Here is a 7,568-nt window from a genome sequence, read left to right on the forward strand (position 1 = left end):
TAGTAAGTGGGCTCCAAGGCTTAAAGAAAGTATTCAACCATCTCGTCTTCTTCCATCGGAGGATTGACTCGTGCAGCTTGCTCCCTCCATCGGAACCCATATTCTCTAAATCTTTCACCGGGTTCCACCTTGGTCAAAGATAGGCGGTCTAGAACAATGTCTATATTGTACTGAAAGTGCCAGGCGAAGGCTTGAGCCATATCGTCCCAGATGTACCACCTGCTAGTGTCCTGGCGGGTGTACCATTCTAAAGCTGCCTCACTCAGACTTTGGCTGAAGTATGCCATCAGTAATTCATATTTTCCCCCGGCGCCTCTCATTTTACTACAATAACCCCTCAGATGAGCTACATGATCCCCATGTTCGTCGTACAAGTCAAACTTGGGCATCTTGAACCCGGCAGGCAGTTAGACATCAGGGAACAAACACAAATCCTTATAGGCCACACTCGCCTGGTTTACCAACCCTTGCATATTTCTCAATGATTTCTCTAGACTCTTTACCTTCCTAAACATCTCCTCTTGCTCTACGTTCTTGGGTGGTTTGTCAGTTTCAACATGAGGCTCAAATTGGGAGGTGTAAGAGTAAGGATCTGGGACTTTGAATGTGGTCTCCAATGCATAGTAGTGGGCATCGGGAGCGGGGAATGCGGGCTCACTAGAGGATCGGTGGAGGGTAGCTGGTGGAGGGGGTACAAAAATAGGAGCAGATGTCAGAGCAAGGTACGAGGTTGTTTTGGCTGGTGGAGCATGAAAGGTTTGGGCCGAAGTGCCGGGGTAGTTGTGGTAAGGGGTAAATCCATGTGCGTGTTATGGGGAAAGATCAATGGTATTGGGCATCTGGGATTGAGAGAGTAGTGGCATGGAAGCAGGGTTTTCTGTGTAGTTCGTAGGGAACGAGGTGGAGGGTGTCCCTTAATCCAGGCCTGATACATTTCCGCCATCTGATGTTTCAGCCTTCAGACATCCTCTTGCAGTTCTGATTCCGACTCAACAATCTCCCTTGGTGGGTCTACAACTCTAGTGTCTGTTTCCTTGCTAGCCATGATTGTTTGATGCTTTGATCAGGTGTTGTATGGATGACTTGCCAGGATGCCAACAAACTAACCACCTTCATGTTATTAAATAAAGATGACAAAGGACAACAACACAAAACCACCATGTTAGCATTAGGGAATTTATCAAATAATAATATCACATTACGTGCAATGCACCTAGCAACAATTAGCGGTTCTAAAATGGCTTTGAGGGTCGCAAGATCATATGGTATCATCCCAATTTGCTCAGTTCCATCCTTCATTCTCTTTCTTTTCCAACACCTCTTATCACTCTTTTCTCTTTTTTATTTCTTTTTTTCTCTTTTTTTTTCTTTTTTTCTTTTGCAAAATGATTTGATCGAACCAGATGTAGGTTGCTTATGTATCATGTCCCTTATGAATCAAACCGAGCGTAGTTCTGGAAAAGTGATGGAAAATAAACTAGAAATAAAATATTTTTGGGATTTTTCATTTAAAAACTTTTCGATATTAAAATACATTAGGAAGTACGATAATGCAAGACATGACAGACTCAACTATACTACGACAGACTTTGAAACTACCTAAAGGACTCAGTATTTCTAGACAAGACACGAAAGTAAAAGACAACATAAGACAATGTCAAAACACCTAAATAGAATGACCCCTCAAGCTGCTCCTGAATGCGACGGTCCTGGCTAGGATGGTCCTGGGCTGTCCGTCATGTTCAAACCCTGTAACATGCCTCGTAAAGAAACACCGATGCTGGGAATAAAGGCCTTGGCGTGTGCCCCCACATCCTGAAGGCCAACCTTAAACAAATACTGGCTATGCTGCTCCACGTTTGCTGCCAATCCCGCTAACTGAGACTTTATCAACTCAAGCTTATCCCAAGGATCTTGGTCTGATGCCTCCTCAAATCATCTGTCTGAACTGCTCGACCCCTAAGTTGTGCTGGCAATGGGGTGCTGACCCTTGGTGGGACGGACTGTAACCAAATCAGGTACTCCTGAGTACACTCGGGCCTGTCAACGTCCTCTACTAATGTATTTTTCTTCATCCTCTTTGCATTGTTCCAGTATTGCACGTACTTGATTTCGTCATCCGCCTTTTTGCTCGATACAACTCTGCTAAGATCATTGGCACAACGGTAAGGGTTTTTTGTTGCTTCTCATGAAATAGTGCCATTACCACTGACTGCAGACGGGTGCTAATGTGCCTCTCATCTAATGGAAAAACCAATAATCCCAACAAAGCAAGGCTGAAAGCTTCGAGGCGACGTCTTTGCCACTTTGCCTTGGTTGTGCAGAACTCATCCCAAAAGACGTCAAAACTATCATGTGGTCCAAATCTAGCAAACAAATAATCCAAGGATATCCAGGACTGCTCGAGGCATTTTAAATGCTTGTTATCTTTCAGTCCCAGGTCACTGAGGAATCTTGTCCTAGAATGGTCTCGGAGAAGTATCATGTCCTTGCCTATATAGCTTAAACGAGTGAGACCAGACATTTCTGCCAAGGTAGGAGTCATCTCACACTCTCCAAATCTAAAAATCAAACTTTGCAGATCTCAATAGGTCAACATCGCCTCCACTAAGTCTGGGCGAGGTGTGATATCAAGAAGGGAAGTGAGGGTGCCCAATTTCTGCATTAACTCATGCTGCTCTAACAACGAAAACGTTTTCCACCACTTGATTAATTTCCTAGGAATCTTTACTACCATCAACACTTTGGATCGAATTAGCGGGTCCATACCTGAATGAAGAAAACATGGTTAGCGACTTGGGACACTACGTGACACCACAACGTTTCCTAGTGGACAAATGTAAGACACGATTTGGCTATATTTTGCAAAATGGTCTAAGTGGCTGAAAGTGGCTATTAGTGCAAACTTGACAAAGTTGACCCCTAATGCATGAAAAATACTCCATTTAAAGCTTACATGACTCCAACATCCCAACTATCATGGCCTTAAAAAATACTTTGCGGAAATGGCCCATTTTGCAAAAATGGCCGATATGGCCAAATGTGGCTAGGGACGCAAACATGACATGGATGGATCTTAAAGTGATATGACACCGAGTTGTAAACTCAAGATCCTAAAACATGGATAATTGAACCACTTTTGCAAAAATACCCTATTTTGTAAGATGACCGATGTTGCCAAAAGTGGCTAGACACACAAATTTAACAGGAATAGACCTTAGAATCGAGAGGAAACTTTATTGTAGACTCAGGGCTCTAAGACAGGAGATAACAAACTACTTTGAGAAAATACTCCTATTTTTGCAAAAACGACCGATGTGGCCAAATATGACTATACATGCAAGATTTGGCTACGACCAAGAACCTAGGACCTACTTGGAAGACCGGACCCTATGTGGGTTGCCTACGTATCTTGCCCCGGAAGACGAGAATCAGGTTCACGTAGTTCGGGAAGATTGGATATGTGAGAAAGCTTAAAATGACACTAATTTGGAAAATATATTTTTTTGTCTTTTGAAAAATGATGAAAAATGTAAAATCTTTTTGGATTTTCTTTTTCTCATTTTTTGGATTTTTGGAAAATAATGGAAAAATGTAAAATCTTTTTGGATTTTCTTTTTCATTTTTTTCTTTTGGTTTTTTTCTCGAAAAAGTTGTGAAAGAAAATATAATCGGGCCCTACTTGCTTCATTTTTCACCCTTCTATCCAAAACGTCGGTCCGCCAAATGACCTTTCTACCCTCACAGATGCAATATTTAGCACATAGGATGATTAAATGTCATTTTGGGCCACGGGCCCATTTTTGACATAATTTGGATAGGCCTCCTACAATGGGACACGATACCTGGGATGAGCCCTGCTAGGTTTAAATGACATGATGCAAATAAGAATGACCTAAAGGCTGACCTAAGTTTGGAGTTCACTAACAAGGTAATTCGGGGGAGCGTATGGTCGAAGAGTTCGTGTACGTGATGCGTACTCCGAGACTTATTGCAGAAAGAATTGACCAGGTAATGCATATGATGACAGTTATAAAGCAGTAATACATAAAGGAAAAACTATAAACACATAAAACAACTAGCAAATAAAGCGATATAAGCAAAAATAAATCAAATAAAGAAAACATAAAAAAAACCTCAATCGAATATTCTAAAAAGCCAACAAAATCAAGTACTAGCTCGAACCTGCAACTCCCCAGTAGAGTCGCCAGAGATGTCACACCCCCTTTTTTTAAACGTCACTTAACCCTCTTAAAAATAATAAAAGTGATTTAGTAAAGCTCAAACAAGGGTTTTTAATTAAAAAGTGACAAAATTGTGTTCAAAAGGAAATAGCTCAGATTCGCCACCTGACTTTGATTTCGGTGTACCAGGTCACCGTTTTTAAAAAAAATTCCTTTTTAAACATTTTAGACTCTAAAACCAAGTCCGCACCAGTGATTCGGGAAAGGGGGTTCGTTTGACCTGGGAAGAAGGTGTTAGGCACTCCCCAAGTCCCGTAATTAGTACGGTTTCTTACTTGATCTAATTTACTTTTAAAATATTCAATTGAGGTAAAAACACAAAAAAAAAAAAATAAACACACAAGAGGCTAGAGGTCGTCCCCGCCTAAAAAGATAAAAATAAATAAAAGAAAATATTAAAATTCTATTCTACGCTTCCTCACGTCATCCAATCTCTAATCTTCATTTACATGTACTATGGGGCATACCCCGGATAAAATATATACAAATCTTTCGGGGCATTCCCCGGTTAAATTTAACTAAGGGAACGACCTCTTGCCTCAAAATTAACGGAAGTCTTAAAGCTTGTCTACCCAAAGGTGGTCGGCCTAAGCATGCTCCTAGCGAACAATATCATCAATAAAGAAAATAAAAGGAACTAAATAAAGAAACTAAGTGGAAGAACAATTCAATTCATGCTCATGTTTTGTTTTTAAAATTTTCTTTTTTATTAGGCCGAGCCTGATACCTAAAGCATGGAACAAATTAATTGCTAATGGGCTTTGGCCTTTCTACCACTCCCCACGACCCAAATTCAAGCACGAACAGTACAATAAATACTCAAAAACACATGAGGGGCAAAATGATATAAAATAAGAGGGATAAACTACAGCTGGTCAGAATATGAAAAGAGCCCTTGAAGGTCTAAACAACACAAACAAATACTCAAAAATGCAAGTTCAAATAAAGACTAGCTATCAATTTTGCATTCTAACAAGGAAACGCATGACACTCAACAGAAGTTCAAGCCCACTGGCAACCGAACCAATATAGACATATAAACTCTATTATTATTAGTAACAACTTCTTTAAGATCAGAAGAACAGCTTATGAGAAACAACTCACGCCGAACTTAATGAATAGAGGAATTCGGATAACGAACTAATTTTAGAATGGGCATACTTCACTAACCTACAGCTTGGGACTCCAACCAAATGAGAAGATTATATAGCAAGAGCCACCTTAAACAGAATTTTAAACTACCATGAGGACAACAAATTAGTTATTAACTAAAGCTTTTTATGCGACTATTTGATCTTGCAAAATCCTACACGGGCCTCAATAGAAAGCATTTGAGCGGCCAACTCTCGAACATTAAGCATGGCGGAAAGGAACTAACATCTCATAATCTCATGCTAATTACCCATTCACAAATAAATCCAAGGCATGGGCTAACAGTCAAGCAACATCGTATATAATACGTATACCAACAGATTGTGTCGACAACAAATGAACAACCATCAGAGAGGCTTCAAAAATTATTTTTTGTATTCAAACTCAACCAAACAAATAAGAACTTCTTATAACTAGAACCTAATAAGCAAATTAAAACTTTTATAAGTAGAAATGGCCTACGAATGAAAGCATCTGATGTTTGATCTCTAATGAAATCTAGCAGACTCAATCATTACTATTGCAAACCAAGAGGACACTGAGTTTACTTGAGATCTGGTAGCTAAGTTTCATTAAAATACCTTGATGGATGCTATGGTGATTTGCCAAGAATATAACACCTTAGGAGGAGCAACGTTTGTCACGCAACAGACAACAACATATATATAAGCAACACGACACTACAAGAAGCTCATATGCGGTGAGTGATGTTAAAACACTAAAAAAATGCTTGATCAAATCATGAAGAAATCAACAGTTTTTAGAACCAAAATCAATAGTGAGAACAAAGAATTCCAATGAAATAGCGAAAACGAACTATATTCCTATTTCTAGCATCCAAACCAACATACGAGCAGGACAACGGAACACAACAATCTACTAAACAGAACAGAGCAGCATACGAGCAGTACGAGCAGAACAGAATCGCACGCTAAGAGAATTCATCCAACATGTCCAAACAGAACAGACTGAAAAACACAGACATTAAAGCATGAAAATGAAACAGAACACAAGTAACAGAGTAAGATCCAATCTAACTAAAATCACACATGACAGGGGAGACAAAAATGAACCTGTTGAAGCTTAAGCTTTCGGTAGAACAGAAGATTCAGGGTATACAAAGCTTTTACTCCAAATTCCAGCAAACTAACAGCAATATCGCGACTAGTAGCAGGATAAAACAACAACAAAAATGGATTTGGAACCACGAACAAGAACCTCACGAGCAGTCAACGGACATCAGCTAAACTCCATTCTTGTTAAACAAATCAGAAGCTATTATATATTTTTTTATTTTCTGTTTCGAATATGAAAGAAAGACTCAAAGAGAACTCTAAAATGTTATGCTCAATCGACTGAAAATTGGAAGGAAGAAAGTAAAAAATTCAGAAAAACCCTAGCCCTCTCGTTTTCCGAACTCTCTCTTCTCTGATTTTCTCCTCCCTCTTTTCTGTCCGAAAATCCCAAATATATAGGGATCCTAGAAGCTTTTTTTTCTTCTCCTCCAAGAAATTCCAAAAAAAAAATCCTTTAAAATTTCTAAATCCGTTTGTTGAAGCAAGTAAGGGACAAATGGAGGGAGTAGATTGAGCTAAAACTTAATCCTACGCTCACCATTCATCCTCCCTCGCCTTAAACGGATCGTGTGAGCAAAGAACGCGTGAAAGAGATGGAATCTTCTTGTCAGAGGTCGTTATGGTCTTGATGACATGGAAGAAGGAAAGGAGAGGGGGGGGGGGACCATGAGTTAACTCGTGAGCGAGGTTTTGGTGGTCTTACCATGGCTGAAGCGCGACTGGGATGGGGTGAAGAGGGGGCGCCGTTTGGGTGGTGTTACATTAGGGTAGGGTTTGGAAATATTAGGTTTTTATATTAAAGTGAGGATATATCTTGGCCATTGGATGGAAAATAGATGAAAGGCTATGATTAAACCAAAGAGGGAGATGGGTCAGACGGGTTATGGAACGGGTCATGGGTTGGATCCGGTCGGGTATTGGGTTGGTTTGGGTTGTCCGATTTTGGGCTTCCTTTTGTGTAGAAATAGGGCTTCAAATTTGTACTTCTTCAATTTTTAAAGTCCATTAAATAACAAACTCAATCTTTTAAATTAAAACTAAAGTAATTCCGATTAATTAAATAAACTATATGATAATATGAAACTGTATATTTTTT

At 39.7% G+C, this 7,568-nt stretch overlaps 1 long non-coding RNA gene across 1 annotated transcript; it reads right to left on the minus strand.

Annotated features, from left to right (window-relative positions):
- Positions 1-1,500: 1,500 nt before the first annotated feature.
- On the minus strand, positions 1,501-7,231 carry LOC107784699 (uncharacterized). The gene is made up of 2 exons (XR_012711666.1): positions 6,470-7,231; positions 1,501-2,769 (listed from the first exon to the last, which is right to left on the minus strand). It is a non-coding gene; the product is annotated as an uncharacterized LOC107784699 (long non-coding RNA).
- Between the last annotated feature and the right edge of the window lie 337 nt (positions 7,232-7,568).

This window comes from Nicotiana tabacum, chromosome 7 (assembly GCF_000715075.1).
Source record: "Nicotiana tabacum cultivar K326 chromosome 7, ASM71507v2, whole genome shotgun sequence".
Classification (NCBI taxonomy): domain Eukaryota; kingdom Viridiplantae; phylum Streptophyta; class Magnoliopsida; order Solanales; family Solanaceae; genus Nicotiana; species Nicotiana tabacum.